The following is a 25,748-nucleotide window of genomic DNA, read 5'->3' as shown; positions in this document are numbered from 1 at the left end:
CCAATTTGGCAACTGATGCCTAGAATTCTTCTTCTCATGACAGCTATACAATATTGAATCTCAATGCTACTTTCTCAAAAGGCAGAAAAAAACAAGTCACTGTAACAAAGAGAATATTGGGTATCCTGGGTACATGTATGTTAAAAAAAATCTGGAGTCAATAGAAAACTAAGAAAGACAGAATACTGTATAGTCTATTATTTGCATATGTTTATATATGGTACAGGAAGGCCTCATTCAAAGTTTGAAGCATAAAATTTCCTTGGGAAACTTTTCTGACATTTCAGTGAGTTCCTTCTTTTTAATATATCATTTATTTTAACAGGGAACAAGAAAGGAAAGGGAAAAATTCTTGAACTGTTCTCTAAATAGGTACTCCATCACTATATGACAAACTTAAGAACTAATAAGATTTCCTATGGCAGACGCAATGTCTTCTTCTAGCTCAGTTATTTCTCAGGCAGCTTGCACTGTTATTCCTCTAAAGCCTGAAACATTACCACTGATTTCAGTGGGCACTCCTTCGTTGTAGTTCAATGGACATGGAACCAAGCTTCTGTCAGCCAACTTTCTCCTGACCCAAAACCAGTATTGTTAGCATTGTGTCTTTGTCAGACTGTATTTTAACTCCAGAAACATATAAAACTGCTTTTAAATAGAGCTTGTGTGCTGTAGCACTCAGCTTTAACCAGGTATGGTGGAAAACAAAGCATCTTAACAAGCATCACATTACATACAGAAAGTCACCAGTTATTTAAAATTATTGGCCCACACAGTTATTCAGCATTCAGAACCATATGCAGACTGGTTCCATATATGCCTAAATAGGACACAGGTGGAATATAGCTGCCCAAATTCCAAAGAGTGATCCAGGCCAGTTCTGGTCCAGCATCAGATACCTAAGTTCCTCCATTTTAGACTTCAAAGTTCCTTAAGCACCTACACAGTAGAGCTTCTATATAGCTTTGAAGTGATAAAGTTTGGATGAACAGGTACCTAAATCCCACCTAAATTCTGCGTAAATAAGTCATGCCATGCCAAATAGGCCACTTTCCCTTGAAAAATGAAGGTGCAAGAGGTGGAAATCACACTATCACCACAATAATCTAGAAGTTAGATCACCTGGCCAGAAGTGGGTGACCTCTAGGCTCTCCCTGCCTAAGCAAATTCAAGCCTGTATCTCTCATGAGAGCACCCTGATAGGGCTACAGAATAACCTTAGGAGGGGCATCTTCTATTGAAGCTGGACCATTGGGTAACCAAGACTTCTGGTTGATGTTACACATAAGACAAGACTAACTCGTTAGGATGCTGATAGATGTGAAGGAAAAAAAAAAAGTGCTTTATCAGAAATAGCAGTGTGTTAATTTTACCCAGCTCTGCAGCATCTGTATAAATTGGGCACTTCAGCGGGGCTTTTTAGTGCTTTTATTTAAAGTTGATTCAATCACCTATTTGATAAAAGTGGCAAAAAAGCCCCACTGAAGTGCCTGATCTATACAGATGTTGGGCAAGCTGGGCCCAACTAATGCAACGCCTCTTCTGGGCATGTGCTGGGGTTGGTGTGGGAGGACACTGATTTTAAAGTGCCATTTTTTGTTTTTTCTTCATATCTGCAAGCAGCCTTGAGTAGAAACCCAGCCATACATTCATTCAATTAACAGCATGATAAAATAGAATAAGCCACAAAGTCATTACACATACTTTGTGCATAGCAGGAGGCACAACCAAGGGGTTGGGTATCAGGTCCAATTGTGCCATATTGCTGGTTCAAGGGGAGACCAGGTTTGTGATCCTAGGCTTCCCCTGCACTGGCAAGTAACAAGCTCCTGTAGCTGGGATAGCCCAGGATCCCAGCCTTGAGCATACACTGGAGCCCTTCAAATCTCCAGTACACTCCTGAGGCTGGGAACGCCAATCTGCTGACTGGCATTCTGTACTCTTGAAGGCCTCTGGTGCACTCCTGCAGCTGGGAGCACCAAGCAAAGAAGGAGCTTGCTACTTGGGGCTTGGGATCACAATACCTGGCTCCTCCTACACCAGCAATATGGTTCTATTTGGATCTAAGCACTGATCCCACAATGGCGCCTCCTGCCATACAAGTGTGGCATTTCAGGAGGCACAACTGTTAGGACTGGATTAGATTCCCCTGCACTTTAACTGAATGTCTATCAGCAGCCCAAGAGTTATGAGACCAGAAAGAGTTTGTGTAAGCAAGAGGAATCCAAACTATAGCCTAATTGCTCTGATGGGCAGGGAAGACAGAGGTTCTAATCCCTACTCCCAAAGTTATTTCTGTTTTTTTTTTAAATTACTGTCAAATATAAAATGCATAAGCAGTCTACGGAACGAGGAACCGAGTCCAGGACTCCCTGATCCCAGGGGGTACAGAATCACACTCTTCCTTATTTGTTCTCCCCTTATGGTCTCATGATTCTTGTGTTTGTGGCTGCACAGTGCACAAGCTTCAACAGCAGGAATTGAGGGTGCTCACTACTCAGCCTAGTCTGTAATCTAGTGATTAGGGCCTTCTGCTGGCAGAGGGAGATATGCATTTGAAACCCTTTCAGCTTGAAAAAGGCTTCCTTGACAAGTTCTCTAAGCACTAGGATATTCTGATACAGGCAAACACCACCATGGCCATTGTGATAAGTTGGGCTAGGTACAGGTGTTACACTTAATGCGCTTTAAGAATGCAGGAAGTGCTTTACAGCTATAACAATAAATTTATTCACATCATAAAGTGTTCCCACGTTCAGATGCCACTCTGGCAGCCTCGTAGGAGGCATGCAGGAATGCTCCCCACCTGCTGGTTGGCCTTGGCCAGTGAAGATAGGCACCAAGCCCCACCCACACAACAGCATATATCTAGTCGGTTGGAACGTGCTCCAACTTATAGCTCTTGAAGAAAAGTGCAACAGTTAGAGCACTTCCTGCCAGGAGCTTTTTGAATGCCTGTACTTAGCCTTTGATACCTCCCTTCACAAGTGGGACTAGACATTTTAGATCCTGAGCAATGGAATAACTACTTTTACTGCCTGTTTTAAGTCTATGAGAATAGCAGGAGTTCTGACATGCTCATGTACTTAGCATTATTAATGGTGATTTTTGAAGGACCACCAGGACTTTCAATTCACCTTTTAGTACTTAGCATTTCCTAGTGGCTAACTCTAGGTGGCCCTGTGCTCTCCAAAGCATCTTTCAAAGCACCCAGCACTGTGAGATGTGCAGTTGTATAAGCAGCAAAATGTGCATTTGCACTGAGAAAATGGCAGCAGCGCACTTTTGAACTAAAACACCTTGGAGGTACTTTTGTTCAAAAGCACGCTGCCACTGTTTTCTGTGTGCTGACATGCACTTGCCACTTATAGAACTGCATGTGGTGTACTGTACTCGCCTGTGGAGCAAACTGAATTAATTAACTGAGTCTGCTCCAAAGCAGACTCAGCAGATCTCCAGCATGTCCCAGGAAAAAACGTATGTGTATAAATGCCCTAGATGACTTTTTGGTATCTAGCCTTCAGTCTTCTCATTCACCCATAAAATTGAGAGATTCTGAGGATATTTCCAGGGTGTTAGCTCACAAATTTGCCTGTAATATACAAGAAAGTACAGATGTTGCACTTTATGATCTTTAGGCATGCAGAAAGTGCTTTACAGCTGTAACAGGATAGATATTCACAGTACATAAAGTACTTTAAAAATGGAGGATCCCACTCTAAGTTAACCCTGGATAGATGTGTACTAACCTAAAGGGCTTTCTGTCAGAGAGCTTTATCAAACATCTGTGCCAGGTCTCATTCAGGGTTAACTTAGAGTGTGATAGCTGCCATCCCAGGTGGCATTGCACAGGGCTGCTTTAGCCTTGGGCAAATCTTGTTTGCTATGGCCTGAGAACTGGGCCGGTCCCACTCCCTTGGCTGATGCTGACCTGAGTCAGTGACAGCCTCTGATTCCAGCCCCACATGCAGCCTGGCGGCGGGGAGGGAATGATGGGAGGCTAGACAACTAATATTTGGGACTGCAACACTGGAGTAGAAATGCCTAGATGACCTGTCTATATCTAGCTCGCAGTCTTCTCATTCATGTAAAATTGAGACAGAACAAAAGCATTATTCTGAGGATGTTTCCAGGGTGCTAGTTCATACACTTGCCTGTAATGTGCAAGAACGTCAAACATTGACTAGTTCCTATCATGCTATACTTTTTTGGAACTATAGCAGTATCAAGCTGTTCATCTCAGTAGCATGTCTTGGATAATTCTTTCTTTGGCAAAAAAAGCAGCTCATCAGAAACCAAATCATCCTAGTAGTACATAGACCACATCTTGAGTTTGGGCACGTGTCCCAAAGATATCTATTTCAAAAGCAATGAAGCATAACCTAAACCAAAAAGAATGTTGCATTGCTTATTCTGATGGAGTTTAACCTTTAGTATGATTTGTTGGGAAAGTTTACACTGTACTTTGTAACTTTTTGAAAGATTTCTGATGACTTCTTTATTTAATGAAAAGTACAGTTTTTTAAAACTATTTTTTCCATAATAACCCAATTAAAAAATTAGCTTTATATTTTGTTTCAAGTTTTCATTGCATTCAGCATTTCTCTGCAGCCTGTGCTATATTGTCCCCTCAGCCACACCTAATCTCCTTCTACCCCCTGTTCTGGATAATACAGTGAAAATTGAATTGAAAAGGCCAAAGTGTGTCAAACATAATGAAATGTTTTGACATTTTCCAAATGAACTGCTTCAAGGTTCATGACAAAATGTTTTGTTTCACTGTTTAACAAGCAATGTTTTGTTTTGACAGGACTAAAAACAGAACTTTATCAGAAATTCTGTTGTGCAAAAAAGCAAATTGTCAACTCAACTCTCAGTTTTAGTGAATTTATATATTTTGGCCAACTCTAGTTTTCATGCTTCTGCTCCTTAAGTGCAAAGGGGAGGATGCAAGGGTATGTGTTTAGTATCACAAAAAAGGAGACTAAAGATGCATTCTGACTATCACAATAAAAAGAGATAAAACATAAAGGCTAGGGACAGAGATTCAAGAAGCCTAAGCCTGAATTGATTCAATCTTTGCAGGTTAGTCTAACCTGCAAAGCTTGAACTGATTTGGAGATGGATGGAAATTCCTTTTTCATTCCAGAAATGCAGACACATACCTACAGTAGCTCAGGCTAGAAGCCAGGGAGTGCTGGAGTGAGCCCTCCCTTCATTTTCACATAGCTGAGTTGAGGGGGGTGTGGCCAGGCCCCAGCAGGATGCTCTTATTTTCCCGTCCCCCCATGAGCTGCCCAGCAGGGAATGTTTATCACCCCTATCTCCCAGTTTATCATTAAGGCTGTGCAAAGCTTCAGTCCCTGATTCAATTCAGCCCAATTCGGTGGTTGGATTCATAGAGATTAGGGTCGGAAGGGACCTCAGTAGGTCATCGATCCGACCCCCTGCCCTGGGCAGGAAAGAGCGCTGGGGTCAGACAAATCTCTGAATCTGATCAGTGGACCTTTTAACCTCTCCAAATTGAATCAGAACCCTCTGAATCAATTCAGAGAGATTCGGACATAGACAGGGCTTTAAACATTTTTCTACATACCTCAAGGTACTAGGCAGTAGGCCTGTGCGAGTCGATTTGGATCCGATTCGGCTTCAGATCTGGCCGCTTTGGATGGCCATGATCCAATCTGGAGCTCTGGACTAGGTTTCTGCCTTGATCCGGCTGAAGTGGCTTCAAAGCTCCGGAGCTGCCTTGGAGATCTGGCCATAGGATATAATGGCGGAAATCAATGAAATATCTATAACTTTATCTTCTTGAAACTTGGCAGGCTTCATGCTCTCTGCAGAGTCTACCACCCTGAAAATTTCATCCAAATCAGATAAAAAACAAAGTTATAGGTATTTTATTGTTTCCCCATTATATCTTATGGCTGGATCTCCGAGGTGGCTCCAAAGCGCTTTGGAAGCTTCGAACCACTTTGGGAAGCCTAATGAGGCCAGTGCTTTGACCTGGACATGCTGCTTCAGACCCCAAAGTGTCCAAAGCTTCTCCGGATCCAAAGCTCTGTCCAAAGCCTCGCACAGCCCTACTAGGCAGCTCATCAACACTGCAATGGTGGGGTGGATGGAGCATCCCACAGGAGCATTGTGGGGAGGGGTCCTCAGCACACCTGGCAGCAGACCCAGAAGTGGACCAGAAGCACTTTGGAGCACACTGGGACCCCCTTTCCCCACTCCATTTGCTGACTGGTGTCTCCTAGGTCTGGGGAGGGTCATCCAGGTTCCCCCACCCCATGGTCAATTGCCAAGCTGGGGCAGCGGGAGGGAACTGCCCCCCCCCGCCCCGGGCACAGCTGGAAGTGGATCAGAAGTACTTCCAGTCCATTTCTGGGTTCGCCTCCAAGCATGCGGGCCACCCCCGCCATGCTCCTCTGGGATGTTCCATCCACCCCAGCATCACAGTGTTCATGAGCTATGCCTGGTACATCAAGGTATGTAGAAAAACTATTTAAAGTTGTGTCTATGGCCAAATCACTGATTTCTCTGAATCAGCATTGAATCTTCAAATTCAGATTTGGCCAAATCAAATTGGGGACAGCAATCCAAATCAATGAATCAAATCACTGTCTCCAACTTGGGCTGAATCCAAATCCAAATTGAATATGGCCCATTTTGCACACTCCTATTTATCAACCCATTAAGAGAACAAAGCCTCTCTCCATTAACTAATGAAGCTCTTCTTAAACAGTTCTTATAAGGCAGGCCATTAAGCTACCTGTTGATTAGCTCCAAAACTCCTGTCTGCCTTTGCTGTCTCCCACAGCATGGACTGTAGCCAGCATGTGGTCTGCTAGCTAATGCTGAAGTGTCTGTGTGAGGCATAGGGCCAGGGGAATTAATCCCTGCTTATCAGGGAGCAGCCAGGCAGATGCTGTGTGCCTTCACATCTCTGCTGGAACTCTGGCCAGGGAGTAGAGGGGAGGGGCCAGCGCTGCTGTGGAGCAGAGAGCCCCCTGCCCAGTACAGAGAGTATGCTGGGAGTGTTTGGTTTAGCTTAAAATCAACAAGGAGTCTGCAACAGACATTGCACAAACCAGTTCAATTCATATTAGTTAAGTCTGATACTACATTCAGTCAGGTTTATCTGAAACCAGTTTCAGCCATTTTCAAACTGGTTTATGTGCACTGAACATCTGTTCTGTTACAGGTTTAAACCAGTTTCTGATCACTTAAACCGGTTTGTGTGTAATGTCTGTCCCTAGGCAAAAATGCTCAGTGTAACCAAGTGACTTAAATGTTTGTTTCTTTTTTTTTTTCACTGCACAACACTGTAATGTCTTACAAACAACTTACAATCACAACGATTAAAGGAACAGAAAATACATTTCTGAAGGCTCTTTTCTTCATGTCCTTTAATATTGAATACCAGTAAAATGACCTTCATCATTCTCTGAGGTGCTGAGATGGTGAGTAATGACAATATTTTCCACCTGGGACTTCTACTTTCTTTTGCAGCTATCTAGTATGATAGCCATCTGAACTTATACATTTACAGCTATTATTTTTAACACTGCTGTAATATGGCAAAGCTAATGCAACCTTGGTTCAGAAATGAAAGTTGCTAAACAGAGACAAACTTCAGAACAGATAAATTCTAGCACCAAAATGCCTCAGTCATAGTCTTATCCATAATAATGAGCCGATAACTCTGAGAATTTTTCCAGTTTTAAGAATACATATTTATTAAAATGTTTGCAGATAAACACTAAGGAAAAATCCTACAGTTTCAATAGTGATTAAAGCAGCCTGGGTCTATAAAAATGCAACAGGAGTTTACATAAGATATTCTGAAAACCAAACAGAATGTGATAGATAGATAATGATCTCCTCCTCCTAGGCAATTTGAAACATCTCAGATAATTCTATTAATCTCCATAGTCTGCTTTTATAAACAAAGATGTCACTAATGTGTTACTTGAGAAGATCCTTAACAGAAATATCACTATGTCACTCTCAGTAGAATGACTAGAAAAGGATGAAGGTTTTTAAACTCTATTGCTCATGGAAACAGTTGTACATGCTGTAGTCAGTTCTTACTACACGAGCTGTTCTTCACTCATCTTTCCTTATAAAGTCCCATTGACTTCAGTGGGGCATTGTGGGACTTAGGAGTTCATATGCTAGTTTAGAAATATAGGCTCAGTGCTTATCTACCACCCAGACAAAGGTCTTTGGGTAAATCTGATATCTTTTATTAGACCAACTCAATCAGTTGGAAAAAATTCTTTGCAAGTTTTCATACACAAATACCCTTCTTCAGACTGGGGAAGCATCTGCAGTTGGCAGGTCTCTGTCTTCAAAAGCTTGCAAAGAAGAATTTTTCCATTTGAGTTGGTCTAATAAAAAAATATCAGATTTACCCAAATAACTTTGTCTGCCTATGTCTTTAGACAAACACAGCCACAACCTATACCCCTACTTACCATCCACAGTCACATTTTCAGCTTGTAATCTCCTCAGAAGAAACATAGTAGCAGCAGTCAGAAATGGCATTCTTTTACTATTAAGCAGCTACCTGATTAACCCACTAAATTACAATAATGAATACATGGGGTCAACAGTGTGTGAGAGATAATCACCTTGTCTATTGTATAATGACAATATTTTTTTTACTGTGCACATGATACCTTTTTAGGCTTCCAGTATGTTGGATCATTATTTGTTATGCAATCAAATCTTACATCCATTTTCATGTTATTTTTCCTCAATTAAAAAAATCTGAAGCCTGATAAATGGGGGAGGGGAAAGACCAAATTTAAGAATTAGAAGCAATGTAACAAAAGGGGGGGTGACCAGGGCACCAGCCCCAGGCACCCACCCTCAGGTGGGGGCTGAAAGATAGAAGGGGCTGTACTGCTGGACCAGCCACCACCATACCGGTAGCAGCATAGCCACTAATGTTGACCCTGGGGCAATCAGGAATCACGTTGACTCAGATAAATGGAAGTGAGTAGACATGAAACAGCTACACAAAAATAGAGAAAGAATAAAACCGAAGCTTTCAAAAAGTCTTAAGATTTATTTATGCTCCCCACCCCCCAAGTAATGATTAGTATCTTTATGGCACAGCAGGCTGAGTTTCTATTTTGAGATCACACCTCTAAACTGTTGGTAGAAGTCTCTCACCAATTTCCTACTATTTAAATATAATTTCTGATATTTCCTCCAATCTGATGCTATATTTATGGACATTTCAGCAGCAACACAATGAAAAGAAATTGGCTGCTAAGAAACCAAGACTTGGAAGAAACTCAAAATGCTCTAAGTTGTGTGCTCCTGAACATGTTTGGAAACGATAATACATTCAGTCTCTGCAGAAAGGTGGTAGATACCTCTGGATGTTTGAATTTCTTATCAGCTGAACCCTGGAACAATATTATTATCAACTACAAAAGGAAGCTACTCCAAAGCCTTTACAGCTGCAAATAAAAGCACAGTAATGAGAGTATTTGCTAAGGGACGGGCTATTGAACAACTCTGAAAAGACTAACATGTCCAGCACCAAGGGTCCCTTTGATGACCAAAGCCTGCAGCTGAACAGACTGGACTACGTGTCCCGCCCCTGCATGCATAGGCGCCATCTGGAAGCAAGCAGCTCAGTCATGAAAGAGGAAAGATATGAGGAATATCTGAGCTCCCTGATCAAAAAAAAGATACCTGCTTATCTCCTTATTACTCCTGTTTTAAGCTTCAGTGAAGACACAGGGGGGGTGGTTTAATTTATTTATCTTACCTTTTTAAGTGTTCTTCTAACTGGCTACCATCACAGCACCACTTTATGAAAACAAATAAGTTATTATGTGAAGTAAGTGCTACTCTGTTCTTAAGCCAATGTTAGATTCTGCAATGGGAGGTATCATGGAAGAAGCAGACATGTAGCCTAATAAGATTTGCAAAAGACTTCAAGATAATTTACAGAGTTGATAAGCCCCACCAAATGTTTACACACAGACACACACAATAAGTTTCAGACCAAATTACTGTCTCCCAGAAAAAATTTTGATGGAAGCAATGTCCCCAAGGATCTCCTTATGGATATTGTCCGCATCATTCCATTCACTCTGGATTTTGCCTCCTGGCAGAGAAAGCTAACTTGCACCGAAAAGTTACAAAGCTCCTGTGGGATTCACAGTAGGGTCATCTTCAAGGTAGCCATGTGTCACTGCAAAAAAATCTCACTGTCTGGACTTTGAAAGGTGGCTCTGTTGACACTGTGCTATCAAGGACTCCCTCCGACTCTAGGTGGGATCTAGAACTCCAGAAAGGTGTTCCCATAGGAAAAAGAAGAAGAAATCTATCTTGCATATTTTCTAGGTATAAGGCTAGGGAGGCGAAAGTAGACTCCACATTTAAGCTTACCTATTAATAATATCCAGTGTTGTAGAGGGAGATCAAGATATGGATATTTCCCCAATGAGTAAAAATGATAATCTAGGGTTTCATATTAAACTAAGTACTCAGACTGAGGGGAAATTATAAGCTATACTTTTCAATGACCTTATTCGCTGTATTTCAACCTAAAATGATTGAAGAACTGAAGACCATTTCTCATATTAATGGGTGCTTTTAGTCCCTTTTTGAAACATTTCAACTTATATTTGAACACAGGCTTCTAAAACAAATTTTCTTCTGTTGGTGACAATAACCTCTTATTATTTATATTATGGTCAAAGTATAATTGGCTTTTATGTGGGTGCATATCAAAATACAGGGGGAAAAGTAGGGCAGAGGAAGAAACTAGGTAAATAAGAATTTCCATATTTGCAGAAAAAACAGTTGTGCTCTGACTGTGTAACGGATTTTAGACCTACTATTTTGCATTATATATAGTAGATTTATCAGGCTTATAAAGGTTCACTTAACTACCAAAACATCACATTTAGCTATTAGGTTGAAGGATGATAGAAACAAGTGAGAAATTTTAGTGGCAGATGATACCAACAAGGACGACCATTTTGCTGTGATCTGATTTTTCACATGCTGTACTGAATTTTTCTTCCTAGACTGTTCTAATTTAACACTCTACTTTAGATCTAATGTGAACATACGCTTTCTGCAATATGCAGCACTGTGAAACAACCAATATCTGAGTTTTTAAAAAGCAAAATCTTTATAAGCTTACAAATACATCATATCTTAATCTCCCTGTTGCCAGCTCCTCTGTTTTACCTTTTTATAGTATAAGACTTTTTCCCTTGCATTTTCTCCTTGCACAACATTAAAAATATTTCTTTTTTGCACCCTGAGGCTTTAACATCACAGTCTTCTGATCCCATTTAAAAAACTGTGATGCTATGACTTTAGGAGGGTCACACATTCTCAAAATCACTTTGAACCAATTTCTGTGGACAAATTACACAAAATACATTAAATGGGTTCTACAATAGAAATCCAAAAACCTGACTGTTTATTAGTAAAAAAGGTAGACCAAAACTGTACAGTTAAACCACAGTCCATGCTAAAATAAAGAGGAAAGAATCAGAAGGGATATGACAGCTGTGGATCCCAGGAGTACTGTATCCAAGTAAATGAAATAGTATGGCAGCACTAATGGGAGAATGCACTCCTGAGAAGTATCAGGTATGCTTTGTCTTCTCATTGTATAGCTTCATCCCTAGGCCTACCCTTATCTTGTGAGCTTGTTGCACTACTGTTGGTGCTGAATTTCTTGATCCCCTGCACCTGTATGTCCTATTCAAAAGCCTACTGGCAGTGTTACCATTTGCTTTAATGACCAATGAAGAAAGCCCCAGAAAGAACAGTTCATATAGTTCTTGTGAAGAGGCATAGTCCCCTCTCCTCTACCCAGCACAGTCCCTGCAGTGGCTCTGGAAGCCAGGCACGAGGTAGGTGGAGAGGACAGAGCAGCATCTGGGTAGTTTATGCTAGCCAGAAGTTCGCTCTCATCGGAAAGTGTTAGAGAGGGTTAACATGCTTGCTTCCAGTCTTTGCCACTCACTGCATTTCATCTTTAAAACTGCTGCTCTGCAAACAGAGCAAAGTCAGGTTCTGCATTATCCCTCACCTCTTCCAAGATGTGATGCTAGCCACATTTGTAGCCCTTGCTGCATAAAACTTGCTAGCATTGATGGGGTTCCAAACTTAGATAGACCTTTGATCCCGACTTGATTCAGGGACACAAGAAAGAGGAAGCGCTCCTTTCACCCTCTGCCATTTGACAGGACTAGCCCTTTACTAGATGCCCAATCACCCCTGGGAAATTAATAAAGAAAAACCCTCAAGGTAACAAGTTAAATTTCGATTAACTTATTTTAATCGACTAACTTTCTAGCTTCCTAAAGAGCTGATAGTAAAGTTTTAATTACCGTTCAAAACTCTACCAGAGGACAGAAAGTTAGTTCTTTCTTGACAGCTCTGCAGGGATTTTGCAAAAAGACACATCAGTTTCCTCATAATAAGGCAAAATTGCACATGAACTCAGCTCTGAGTACTGTGGGTTATTTTTAACCAGCTGCTCCCTTATATACAAGATACTGCAATTAAATCATTTGTCAGAGGTAAAAATACAGACATTGAAACTACCTCAAAATTAAATAAATAATTGCATTTACCTGAAGCAGATTTTAACTTAGCATTTTTTTTTTTTTAAACGATATTGCACACAGCAGTTTCTAGGAAAAATCTTTTGGTTTAAAAAAAGATTCAGTAGCATTTGGAATGTGCTAGGTTTATAAGAAGCCATACTCTTCTCTATACAGGAAAGAGGATTTTGTGATTAATGCCATTAACTGGGATTCACCAGAAGCAAGTTCAATTCCTAGCTCTGCCTCATGGTCCCAGTGTGACATTTGGGTAAATTTCTGTATTTCTGCTCTCCATCTGTAAAATCGGTCTTATATTTTCCTTACTCTTCAATAAAGTTAATTGTCAGGTTAATTTTATTCATGGATATCAGATATTACTTTGATTAGTCTTAACAGCTAGGGACAGCCATACAAAAAGCCTGAGCCTGAACTGAGTCAATCTTTGGAGGTTAGTCTAACCTGGCTAAGCTAAATCAGTTTTGTAACTGAACAGGCATCCCAGAAATGCAGGCACATGCCTGCAGAGTGGCTCAGACTAGAAGTGTGTGTGGAGGGGGGGGGAGGGGGGTTGGAGGCACTAGAGCAGCCCCCGCTTCCCTTGTATGGCACTAAGCTGAGGGGGGGCATGGCCAGGCCCCAGCAGGACACTCTGATTAGCCCACCAGGGAATTGATAACAGTGTTTATCATCCCATTAAGAAAATGACAGAGGGATATTACCAGCTACCTGTTGATTCTACTTGTGGATTCAGCATGGACCATCACCAGCATGTGGTCTGCTAACTAATACACAGACACCTCTCTGCAAGGCAGAGGGGAAGGGGAAATTCCTGCTTAGCAGGGAGTGGCGAGGGGTGTGTGTGGGGGGGTGGGGGAGCAGTCTGCAGCCAGAAAGCAGAGGGGAGGGACCAGCCCTGCTGTGGAGCAGAGAGCCCCACCCAGCCCAGAAAGCATGCTGGGATGCTTTGGGAGTCTGATTTATCTTAAATTAGCAAGTGGTCTAGGCCAGACATTGCATAAACCAGTTTAACCCAAGTCAGTTAAGTCTGAGAAAACATTCAACCAGGTTTATCTCAAACTTGTTCAGTGCACATAAACCAGTTTGAAAATGGCTGAAACATCTATTCTGTTACAGGTTTAAACCAGTTTCTGATCACTTGAACCTGTTTGTGTGTAATGTCTGTCCCTAGACAATTTGCACATGTGGTTACTTAGACACCTTGGCTACATGTGCAATAACCGAAAAAAATGGGACCGATATACACAGATCTTCATAAAATAAAATCTTAAGATTTAACAGAACTGTAGTTCAGCTTTGGCAAGAAAGCCAGAGGAGGAAGGCTTACCTTTCTGTAGAAGATATGGCTGTGCTATATAAGTTTCTGTGAATATTCTTGCATTTATTCTTGCATCATTATGCTATAGCCTAGACTGTCATTTATTGCCAGCCACTTTCCAGTGGAAGAACAGACAGTGGTGTGAGGGGGCCACAGAAGATGCTGAATGGTTTGCATCAACCTCAGACCTGACAACAAATCAGGGGATACTCTAACTGGTGCCAGATTGTCCTCTGGACTGCATGCAGTAAAGGTTAGATACAACTAGATCCTAAAACCTAGTACAGCCGCGGGAAGACTGCTGGTATAGGAGCCAACTCACAGCCACGCACAGCTAAAATCCACCTTCTTTGAGCTTCCAGGAATCCAAAGAACCCATTGCTCATTTTTTCTTACAAGTATACTGGTTATCTTTAAAAAATGTTCACTATTTCATATTAACTGGCAAACCAAAATACTTTGATATAGGAATAATAATTCACTGCCTGGGAAATAGGCAGAGATACCTATAAATTCTGCTTATAAATTAGTAAATGAATGTACAGGATGTTCTGGGAAACTGGTTTACAGGATATGATGGTTATCTAAACAGAACTAGTTTCTAATGACAGTTAGTAAATCCCACTTATCAAACATGACGTGTATTAGCAGCAATACCAGCATATCTAACAAACAACAGTATAAAACAAAAAGAACATTCACTGGATTTCCAAGCAGAAAAATTTTGCATTGAGTCTCTTAAAATGGAGAGGGTTGACATGGTTACAGAAAGTTTTTTGATCTCCAGGTGCCATAAAGGATGCACAAGGCCAAAGACTTGCCTATCATACATTATAATGTGTAACTGGAAGTGCATTTTGACATTGAATGTTACTCTTTGTCAAGTCCTTAAAATCGGGTCAAAAATGGAATATAAGAAAAAGTAGTATCTGGTTATGCCTTTTAAATCTGGGTTGTCTAAATAATGATGGATACTGGATGGTTTTATTCTGTGCCATTTTCTTCATCTGTTTCATCTCTTATTCATAGGTACTTTAAGAGTATAAGCAATTAAAATGTACCAAATGGCATGAAACTTGTCCTATGATAGGAAATTCCAGTCTACTGTAAATCTCAGTTGAATATATCATTATAAGCCAAGTCCTCTACAGAAAGCAGCAGTATGGGGAATCTGCTTGCTTTGCAGCAACAAACAAGCCATCAATGCATGCTTCCATTTCAGGTTAGGTCCATGTGTTCTTGGGTACAACTTTTCCCAGGAGAAGCTTACTGCTATCGCTGCCAGCTTGCATTTGCTTTTGATGAATACATACACATTTGCCAAGATTCTTGATGACCTTGTGGTGAATTTGTTCCTTCCATGTTGTTAACCTTGCTGAAACCATGTTCTCACTCTTGTATGTAATGCTATGTTAGGATTTTCACATTTACCTCAACAGCACGTGCACAAATGTTTACAGCTATACTTGGATACTGTGGGCACTTTTCTTCTCTTTCCTCCTTAGGTAGGCATAGATGTGCCTTAGCCCATTTTCTTTATCTCCACCTGGCACCGTTATAATTCTCATTGACACAGGAATGTAAGCATTGAGACACGTATGTGCTATAGTCACATGAAGACCCACAGAGTTTTCAAAATGAAGACGGAATGACAGTTATAAATGTCCTCGCCTTAAAAGAGCGTAAAGCTAATGCTCAAGAGCATTTCAGTTGAAAACTTTCAGTGGAACTTCCCTCTCCCTTTTTAAAATATTATACCATAGGAAATGAAAAAAAAAAATCAATAACTCGTACTAAAATTTAATTTTAAAATACTAAGATGCATATTTTACTGAAAATTTCCATAGAATAATTACCTACCATTAAACCAGATTAAAATTATTTCAGTTAATCAGCCTTGTTATTATCATAGCTGAAAGTGGGACAAGGCTACACCAAGGCAAATATTTGGCATGGTTACTTATCTCTCAGTCTTGTATTGCCTCATGGCATGACCATTATAGCAAAGCACCTCACAATCATCAGTACAAGGTCCATGGCAAAACAAAAGATTTTATGGACCTAGCATGCTTATTTACTGAACAGCTGCACAAAATATAAAGATACCTTCAAAAGCACCTTTATAGTAAAAGGCTCATTATTTACTCATGTTGCACCCTTCCCCCCACATATAGGTGACAGCAACCTTTAACTTTACATTTCTTCAGCTTCTTGAAAGCTTACAAAAGCTAATGGACTGAAAATGTTAGATCAGGTGTTTCACCAAGAAGATTGCTTCTGTTTACATAAAGGCAACAAAACTGAAATGTGAGAAGCAGAGCACCATAGACTAAGGGAATAACAGCAAACATTTGACACTTTTGACACAGTGTTTGGCCCCATCCACCTGAAGTTAACCAGGTAACAAGTCAGCAGTTCCAATTGTTAATGATATTTGAACAAAACATATCACTACTGAGTGCCACATTTCAACCCAGTAGAAAAGGAAACATGGATTATTTATAAACCATTCAATTCATGTTGATACTGAAATGAAACTCTGAAAGAACTTCAACCAGAATAGCACTGTCAAATTCCATTATAGTACTACTGATTATCTTTCATTACATCAAGATATGATGTATACACTTTAGAGTCCAACTGATGGCTAAGAGATCCACAGCCTAGTTAGAAAAGCAGAAATGAATTTTGGCTTTCAGGTTTTTTCAAGAATAGACAGAGCAGACACAGTCTCAAATTATGCCTTCAGGACTCTGATTCATCATCTTTTGTGAACACTTCGCCTTTTATTGCTTTGGAAGCCAGTTGTCATCATCTGAGTATACAGTACCCGAATTTAAGATCCTAATTTCTTGTGGCTGTCCCACCGTAAGCTAAAATAGTTACCGCTTTTTAAAAACTGTTGATTTGCATAGTGGATTTTATGCTTTATTTGCCATCACTGTAATAGATTTGTCAGCATTTATACAAATGAATTATTTTAATATTTAAGCTGCTTAGTTATCTTACGCAGTGTACAATGTTAAAACCAGCCAGTGAATATAAAATATTCATATACATTTAGGTCGTGGCTAAAAAAAGATATACATTTTGAAAGTCACTAATGTAGAGTTATGCTAAAGGTCCTGAAGCTCATTTCATCCCAGCTGTTTCTTTTTTTTTCTTGGAGACTTGTTTGAGTATTATCCCAATGTGTAAGCATGCTACTAAATTGAATATACATAAATTCAGTACATAAAGTCATCTTTCAATCTGATTTTGTAAGTGTTTATAATATTAAAAGCCATGCACACAATGAGATTGCTTAATGCTGTAAAGAAGACTACAGGATATCACAAAGGTATATTTGACCTTGCCAAGGTCACAGGAACACTTTTTTCTTGTGCCTCTGTTCTTTCTGTAGCAGCAGAAAGCTCAAACTGAGGGACAAATGCTGGATAATTCCTGATTATTACTACACAAAAGCAGTGGTAAAGCGCAACACAGAATAAATAAAAAGGCAATCAATTTGCAAGTTTCACCTGGAGGATAAACTGGTTTGAATTAAAACCAATAGCTTAGCAAATATATCTTTAATTAAACACTTGGACTGTTACAATAAATATAATTTTTACTTGATGCCAGAGAATCTGGAGGACTAAACTGGTTCCATCCATGGCCAAACATTTATGTTTCCCCTGTATTTGTCTCTCTTCCCATGTCACCCCCAGATTCTTTATCTTTGACAACTCAGTGAGATGCCTACATATTATTTACTCTATTTAAAACTGTCTCTATTTCAACAGACCACTACAAGAACTTCCACATACTATTGGGTCTGGATAGAAGATGGGCAGTGGTAGCACCTGACTTATAGAGATATAATGTGTAATAAAGAAGGCGTATCCACAATGGTTTTGTGCAAACTAGTGCAAAGAGTGCTGTTGATATTTCACAGGTACGGGATCTAACTATTGAATAAATTCAACCACCTGACCATCCAGCACAACAATAGAAGCTAAGTAACCAACAAGAGATTCACTTGGATTAGCAAGACCACTTTATCCAAGCCCCTCATTTGAGGCTGTAGTCTACAGAGAGAAAAAGCAGTATACTATCATGGATTAAAGCTGGCAGAGTTTGATCTATTTATTAATGATCTAGAAAAGTGAGGCTAAGGAAAAATTGGAAGACAAAACATATGTATAACTTAAATTATTTAAGAAAAGTTGAAAAACCTAGCTGAAAAACCTAGCTGATTTAGTCACTTTTGGAGCAGAATTCCAACTGAGAAATCTGAATACAGGTAGAGAGAGAGTTCTCCATGAATTGCGTTTCAGAGTCTTATCTAAAAATCAAAAGATGACAATGGAAAGGTTTATACAGATTTTAGAGCACTTTAAGTTAGGTCTTTTAGATTAAAACTACTTAGTTTATGGAAAAATAAAAACGAGATATGCAAAGAAAAGGATGCACAATGAATTAATGAACTGTGTAAAGAACGAGACAGAAGCTGATCAGACCACAAGAATAAGACAGTATTCATTAAAATATAAACATCAATTAAAATCGATGAGAATAGTATAGTTTGAGTTATCCCTTGTGAAAAGAGCAATTTGTAGAACTCACTACTACTGGATATCCTTATGGAAACATGTTCTTAAATTTTAGGCAAGAAGATTGTTGACATTTTCTAGTCTGACCACATGCATTAACACAACCCAAAGTACCTCACCCACTAATCTCTGCATTAAATCACAACTTTTTTTTGTTTTAAACATAAGATACAAGGTTTTGATGTAAACACTTGAAGTGACATATAATTCAGAGCCATAAATTGCTCCAATGATTAATAAATATAATTTTTAGAATCATAGCCAATATCAATTTTTCAGTTTTCATTTCCAAACACTATCTCATGACTTTTTTTTCTGCTAGATTAAAGAATCCCCTCCTATAAGAAATTTCTTTTCTATGTCGACCATGATCAAGGCACTTCTTCACATTCTCCTGGATAAACTAAAAACATCAAGCTTTTTTTGTCTCACTATAAGGCATATTTCTGAGACCTCAAATCATCATTGTAGGGCTTTATGAAGTAATTCAATTTTTTCAGCATCCTCTTTGAAGTATGGACACCAAAGCTGGGCACATTATTCCATTAGCAGTCATATTAATGCAATAGACAAGGATAATATCACTTTTGAATTACTATTTGATATTCCCCTGCATACACATCCAAGTTTCACATATGGTTTCCTAGTTATAGCATCACAACAGGAGCTCATATTCAACTTGTTATGAACTCTAATCCTTAATTTCTTTTCAGAAACACTGTTTTCCACAATACAGGCCCCAACTCATATATGTGACCTATATCTTTTGTTCCTAGGAGGAGGACCTTGCATTTTGTGTTAAAACATGTATTCAACTAAGTGCACTTTATCAAGTGATTTGCCTGAATCCATATAATTCACCCATCCCCGTCATCTTTATTTTTTTTACTATTTTACTGGTTTTTAGCTTTGCAAGCTATCAATTAATATTTTTTACTCGAACTTATTACAAGCTGAATTAACTTTATATGTTCTTAGATATCTTAAATGTGTGATCATACCCAAGTAAAATTCTTTAAAGAGGTTCAAATATTATGTTAATCAAATTTTTAGTCCACCAAAACCAACATTGCATTTGCAGGACAAGACTTTTTTTATTTAAAAAAATACTGATTAGCATAAATTATGTTACTAATTTAAATTTTTTACTGTTTGCATCTCCTGTCAACTTTTCCTTGCTTATGCCTGGCCGTGATGCCAGGCACTCCGTTCCCAAGTTATCCCATGTACCCTTTTTAAATATTCATTCATTATTAACTTTTTCCCAGGCCTCTAAAGTTTCCTCAGAATTTGAATATTTATTAAGAGAAGTCAAATAGACATGATGGGTATAATAATAATGAATACCCACAGTGTCTACAGCTAGGAGAAAAATAGAGCAGTGGTAAAATCTTTCATGCCATAAACCAGCTCTTAAAAACCTATCACTGGAAATAAAGTCGGTTGGCTAGTTGTTGAATATGTGGGTGTACACCTTATGAAGCATCTGTGTCAGGGAACTGAACCGTATGTACCATTGGTTTGCTATTATACTACAATGTCTGCATGCTCACCATGCCAACCCGTACCTGACACAGGGGGCTGAGGAACCTTCTTACAGCCTTGTCTCAGATTTAGGTAGGCAGTTGTAGCTAGCTACCCACATTAAACTGATAGATTGTATTTCACCCAGAGTGCAGTAAAATTATATCTTCAGATAAAAAATACAAAGTAGGATAGGCAAAAAAGGTCAAATCCACCAAGTCATTATTAGGCGGATTTAATCAATGTATCTTCAGTTGTGATATGTAGTCACTATAATAGAAGAAATATTGCTTAAAGAACCACAATACATTTTTGCATACCCATATTTTCTGGTTAACATTTGGAAATTTTTCCCTTAAGGTCTTTAAACAATCCAAACTAGTTCTGTTTGGGGGGTTTTGTATGTAAAAAAAAAAAAAAAAAAAAAAAAAAGTCTCTCTTTTCAAAGAACCATATAAAAGTTATGTGAATGTTACTCAGATTTATTACATTGCAAATAAGCATTCCTGTAGACTTTATGTACTAATTCTTATTCCACACCCCTCCCACCAGTGGAGTCAGGAAAAAGGGTTGGCTGGAAGAAAAAAGTGGCATCTTGGATTACCAATGTTTGAGAATCAAACATAGAAGGTATCACTCCCTCTAGAATAAAAAAGGAGAAATGCAAATACAAACACAAAAGAGAAATGGGGAGTTTCTAAAGACAAATAAAGAAGACAATAATAAACTCTCTAATGTGAATTCTGAATAAACTGAAAGAATGGAAATCCATAAAACTGATGACACCCTAGCAATTAAATCTCTGGAAAGAATAAGAGCTTAATACAATGTTTTGATTGTGACAGCTGACAAAAAGTATTAGAAAAGGAACAGTTTTAGTACAGCTGGTCTCATGCTTCTGTCATTAGGTCTTGCATAAAAAAAATATGTACTGTTTTAGGACAAAACGTCTAAAAGTAAATGCAATTGTGTTCAACTGTTTAAGGTTCCCATACATTGTTTTTATAAGCAACCTCTTCTCAAAAATCGACATACATGAGAAAAACAGATAGACCTCATTTTACATTGCCTCTAGTCTGTTCTTAACCTTTCACCAAAGAACCATTAAAAGTCCTGTACAGATATCCTCTTTATATTGTTGAATTGGACTTCCTAAGAGAGCTGCTATTTTTTTTTTCAGAGAGGTACAATATTATACCTAGTTTAATCAATCTTCTCATTGGTTGGAGTATATCATAAACATAAAGCCTACTGTAGCAAAGAGGACTTTTGTACATAACAGTCTTAAAATATTTGTTAACAAAATACTTTGTTTATTCAGTCTGGCAAATGCTTTTATTTTAACCTGACGTATTTTTTGTAAATGTCACTGGTAAAAACAAATTCATAGTTGGCTAACAAGCTTTCCGTATGTGTATTTCTAAATTAAGCTCTTCCCAGATACAGAATAATGCTTAAAACAAACATATCCTGGAGAGAATCAAAGTAAGCTGAAATGATCAGATATTTTTCCATATAAAATTGCATGTGCAGATGTGCCGCACTGGTAGATTTGCAAAGAACAGGGAATCTAAACAGATAATGCTTCCATGTTTTTCTTTTAATATACAGAGAAATATTTGTTTGTTCCTTCAATTTTTTTGGAACTTTGATGGCTCTAACACAGTGGGTAATAGGATGCACCATAATCTTTACTTAGATCTCAGTATACAAGGAACATTAATATATTGGCATTTCCTAGACTAATCTCCCATCTACTGTTGAATACACAAGAAACCAACTACAATATGGCACATAAAAGCTTCAGTTTCATCTAAGGCACCATCAATTAACTTTGAGTTCTACAGGGCTGAGTGGTTTTAAAAACTTGTGCTAAGACTCTGCTCTATTTTTAATATACCCACTGTAAACCTGTCAAAAGATCATGAAAAATTGATTTTATGCTTATGGTCTCTTTATGCTAACTGAACAACTATGGATTTTTTTCCAGGTCTCTGACAGGTAGCACCTCTTACATCTTTAAACCTGTCAAGCCAGCTGAAGATGCTTACAGTCCTCCACATTCTTATGTTTGGTTTACATTTACAATCATAAAAAATTAGAGAAATTTTAGTATTTTAAATCTATGTTCCATTTACACAAGTTATCTACTTCAAAAAACTATTTTTATGTTTATTCAGTGTAGGCATGAGACTTGTACTGTGGATTGATGGGTTGACGCTTAAAATTCCAGTAGAAATACCTATAAATGAATTTAGCATCTTTTGCACCAACCATTAATAAGGCTCATTTAGGCACTCTCAATGTGGAGAAAAATTGGATATATGTTAAAGGCTACACTGGAACATTTCATGCTTTTGCAAATGCAGTAGTGTGATAATTTCCTACAGTATATCATTATCCTCTGCCCTGTGGTTCTTTTTAAAATGATCTCTTCTCACTCAAGCTGCCTGGACTATGTTTGTAAGCTATATAGTTTTTAAATTTAGGAACCACGCATTCAAGTTTTGAGTAACTATATCTTAACCCAAGTAATATGCCGCATTAAGATAGTCTCCCTTCAAACACTTCTGACAGTAGTGCAATTCCAAAAAACTTGGAGGAAAAAAGGAAAAGGTCTCACAGACATAAGATCAGGTCAATTTTACTTTTTTTTACCCCAGTAAAGCCAAGAAAATTCTAATCCAACTATAAATGAAATTGTCTTATATTTTTTAGTGTGCTCATTTTAGCATGATTAATGTCCATGAATTCATACATACACACACACACACACACACACACAAAATCAAGGCAAATTAATTTATTGCCCATTTGCCCCTGTAGCCAAAAAATTGCCTTCTCTTGAAAAAACAAGAAGGTTTTAAGGTACTGTATTTTTAAATACTGGCATAAGGTCACCCCTAAAGCAAATGCATACAAGTAATTCTGGGTGTCACTCCATCAGGGAGAGAAGTCTTTTCTCAGGTTTACAACTGTTAATCATTTCTGTTTTTCAAGGAAGAAATAACTGTCAGACAGAAACCACTGTTTAAAATGCACATGGTAGATTAACATGGATGGCAAAGTAGGATAGCTGTTCTCAAGAGCAATATGTACTTGTCAGAATGTAAGTCTGGTTGCAGGCTACAACATGAGTGTATGGAATTACTGTACTGACCTTTCTATAGAAAATACAGTATTTGAAAGAGAGAAATAATATTGAAATGCAGAACTTTCATTAAATTTACAAGGTCATAGGCATCTAAGCACAGAGTTTCCTCTTCTTCACTCACAAATGGATATTAAGTAAGGAAAATAAGAGTTGACATCCCCCCCCCCGACAATCAAAGGAAATGATTTATTTGGATGCTAACATCTGTCTGCAGATTGTAGCCAAGTGCTTTTCTGTGCTCATTTAGGACTGCACTTGGAAAGCTTTCCAGTTACATTTACCTAGAGATTTCTGTCTACCACTTCCCATCTGACAGAAATCATTCAGTTGGGTCTGATGAATAATGGTAAAAGGCAGCCTGTATCAGCGATGATTGAATTACAGATTGTTGGAAGTACCATAAAGGTTCATTCCAACGAGTACATTTAATTTACTTACTATACTTGCAGCTAGACGCTTGCAGTCGTTTGATATCTTTATTATACAAGACTTGTGTCTTTTTGTTTCATTAACATTTTTGTTCTGATTTGACAATGCTCTCTAAACTTTTAGATAATAAACTAGCCAATGTACATTTAACTTTGAAACCCACAGTAACATCCGGAGTAGACACATCATATAAGCAATACCATATTACAAATAAAGGCAAAACAGGAATTTAAAGAGGATAAAGGAGACCAAGATAAAGGAAGAAAAATGCAGTTATATGAAAAATCTGAAATAAATTTTTTTTTTTTAGATTCCCTAGGCAAACTTCAAGTTATTTTATTAAGGTTTGTTTAAAAACACCAATGCAAAGAGAATTCAATTTAGATCTCTACCATCCAAAAGCAAGCCTTGCAGAGATTATTGCTTTGAGAACAACACCAGTCTGACCAAACAAATGTTTTTTTTTTTAAATCACTAGATTTAAAGACTGCAAGCAATCCTCAGAATCTAGTCCTCCTGTGTTTTGATAGCTGAGATTGCAAGTGGTCGATACTGAAACTCTGTTTCAGCATCAAATTCTCTTGCAAAGAGGCTAAAAGAAAGAAGAAGTCGTCAAGTGATTGACACTTACAATCAGCAGCAAGTAAGTTTAGGGGTTTTTCTTTTTTGTTTGTTTGTTTCTTCTGCATAAGTCAAGTGAGAGACAGAACAGCCGCTTGGAAAGCAGGGGGAAAGTCAGGCAGGTCTCCCTCTCTGACAGCAGGAGCTGGAGCATTTTGATTACTAGCTTGTCTGCTGTTTGATTGTTTAGATACTCACGGTGCTTTTAAGTGAAGCTTCGTTTAGTGGACAACGTAGGCAGCATGCAGACCCCCCTCCCCCCTTTCCCCATTTCACTCTCTGCCTCCCACTGGGTGAGTGGGGAGCAGCCTCCCCCGAGAAGGGAGAAAACACAGGGTGGGTGGGGATTGCCAGACATCAGCCTAGCTTTCAGAATTAGAAGATGCTGGGCAAACTGTTTTTCCAGCATCTGTAACAGGAACATGTGCTCTCTCTTCAGTGCCCACACAATAGGCCACCTGGGTCTCCCTCTCTCTATATTTCTCAGCTTCCCTCACGTCACAGAGATCACAACACCCAAGTCATGGCAATACAGAAAACATTGCAGACAGATCCACTAGCAGCAGAAGCACTAACACTACTGCCTTACCTGGCAACCAGAGCAGGAGGAGTCTGTTTGTCCTTCAGTGCTCTCCCCTCGGTGTCTAGTAGGAATCACACACACTCTCTGCCTCTCCTGGGAGGAAGCGGCAACAGAAAAACGTGTGTGTGTGTGTGTGCGCGTGCGTGCGCGAGACCTCCCACATACACCAGGAGGTTTCGGTAGCCCCCCTGCTCTCAATGGGCTCCTTTGTGTAGGGTGTTAAGTTTCAGCTGCTGCTGGCTGGGAGGAGGAGAGACACTGGGGGCTGTGCAGATTCTAGAGCATCACCACACTGCAGCTTCTCCAGGAATCCCTCCAGTGAGAAGCAGCCCATCATCCCCCAGCCCTGGCTCCCTGATTGGCTGAGAGGCGGGGATGCTGTGCCTGACATCCAATCAGGTAGCATTCATAATAGGTGGACTTGCTAAGCCAGCATCGCCCATCCCATGGATGTGTTAGTCTCTATCCCCCCCAGGGGGCAAGAGGGCTGGGAGGGAGTTCCCTGCAAATGACAATCAAGGACATCAAATCATTCTCTGGACCGGCAAAGTGATGGCCCCCAACCAGCGCTGCAGGCAGTGTGATGGAAACAGAGACGGCTGGGTGACCTGATTCTCCCTCGCCCCCTAGGGATCTTAGGCAATTTAGAGGATGGCATTTACTGACCAACAAGGAGGGAAATAGCTAGGCAGAAATCAGAGGAGTGGGGTGAGGCAGAGTGGTGAGCAAGAGCCACAGGCACTAGCAAAAGTAAGAGCGTAACATTTGTGATCAGAAACAGAGCTGAGGCTGCTGCTGCTTTCCAGTTATAAACTGAGCAGGTGAACTTGCTCACCTGGCTGATCTCTAAGCCTTTTTTGAAAAAAAAAAACCCAAAATGCAAAAAACCCCCAAAACACCTTTT

At 39.3% G+C, this 25,748-nt stretch overlaps 1 protein-coding gene across 7 annotated transcripts in view; it reads right to left on the bottom strand.

The window, feature by feature from the left end:
- Window positions 1–25,150, bottom strand: part of SYT1 (synaptotagmin 1) — a 560,022-nt gene extending 534,872 nt beyond the window's left edge. For 4 of the 7 annotated variants that reach the window (XM_090042589.1, XM_090042586.1, XM_090042593.1 and 1 more), the window contains exon 1: window positions 24,851–25,150. The gene's annotated coding sequence lies outside the window, so the exon portion shown is untranslated. Of the gene's footprint in view, window positions 1–5,596; window positions 5,758–24,271; window positions 24,430–24,459; window positions 24,486–24,850 lie in introns of those variants that run through there. The other 3 variants (XM_090042587.1, XM_090042591.1, XM_090042588.1) reach the window with 3 other exon arrangements.
- Between the last annotated feature and the right edge of the window lie 598 nt (window positions 25,151–25,748).

This window comes from Crocodylus siamensis, chromosome 4 (assembly GCF_052110815.1).
Source record: "Crocodylus siamensis isolate JL-2025a chromosome 4, ASM5211081v1, whole genome shotgun sequence".
NCBI lineage: Eukaryota > Metazoa > Chordata > Crocodylia > Crocodylidae > Crocodylus > Crocodylus siamensis.
This window is presented reverse-complemented; position numbering and strand designations above follow the sequence as displayed.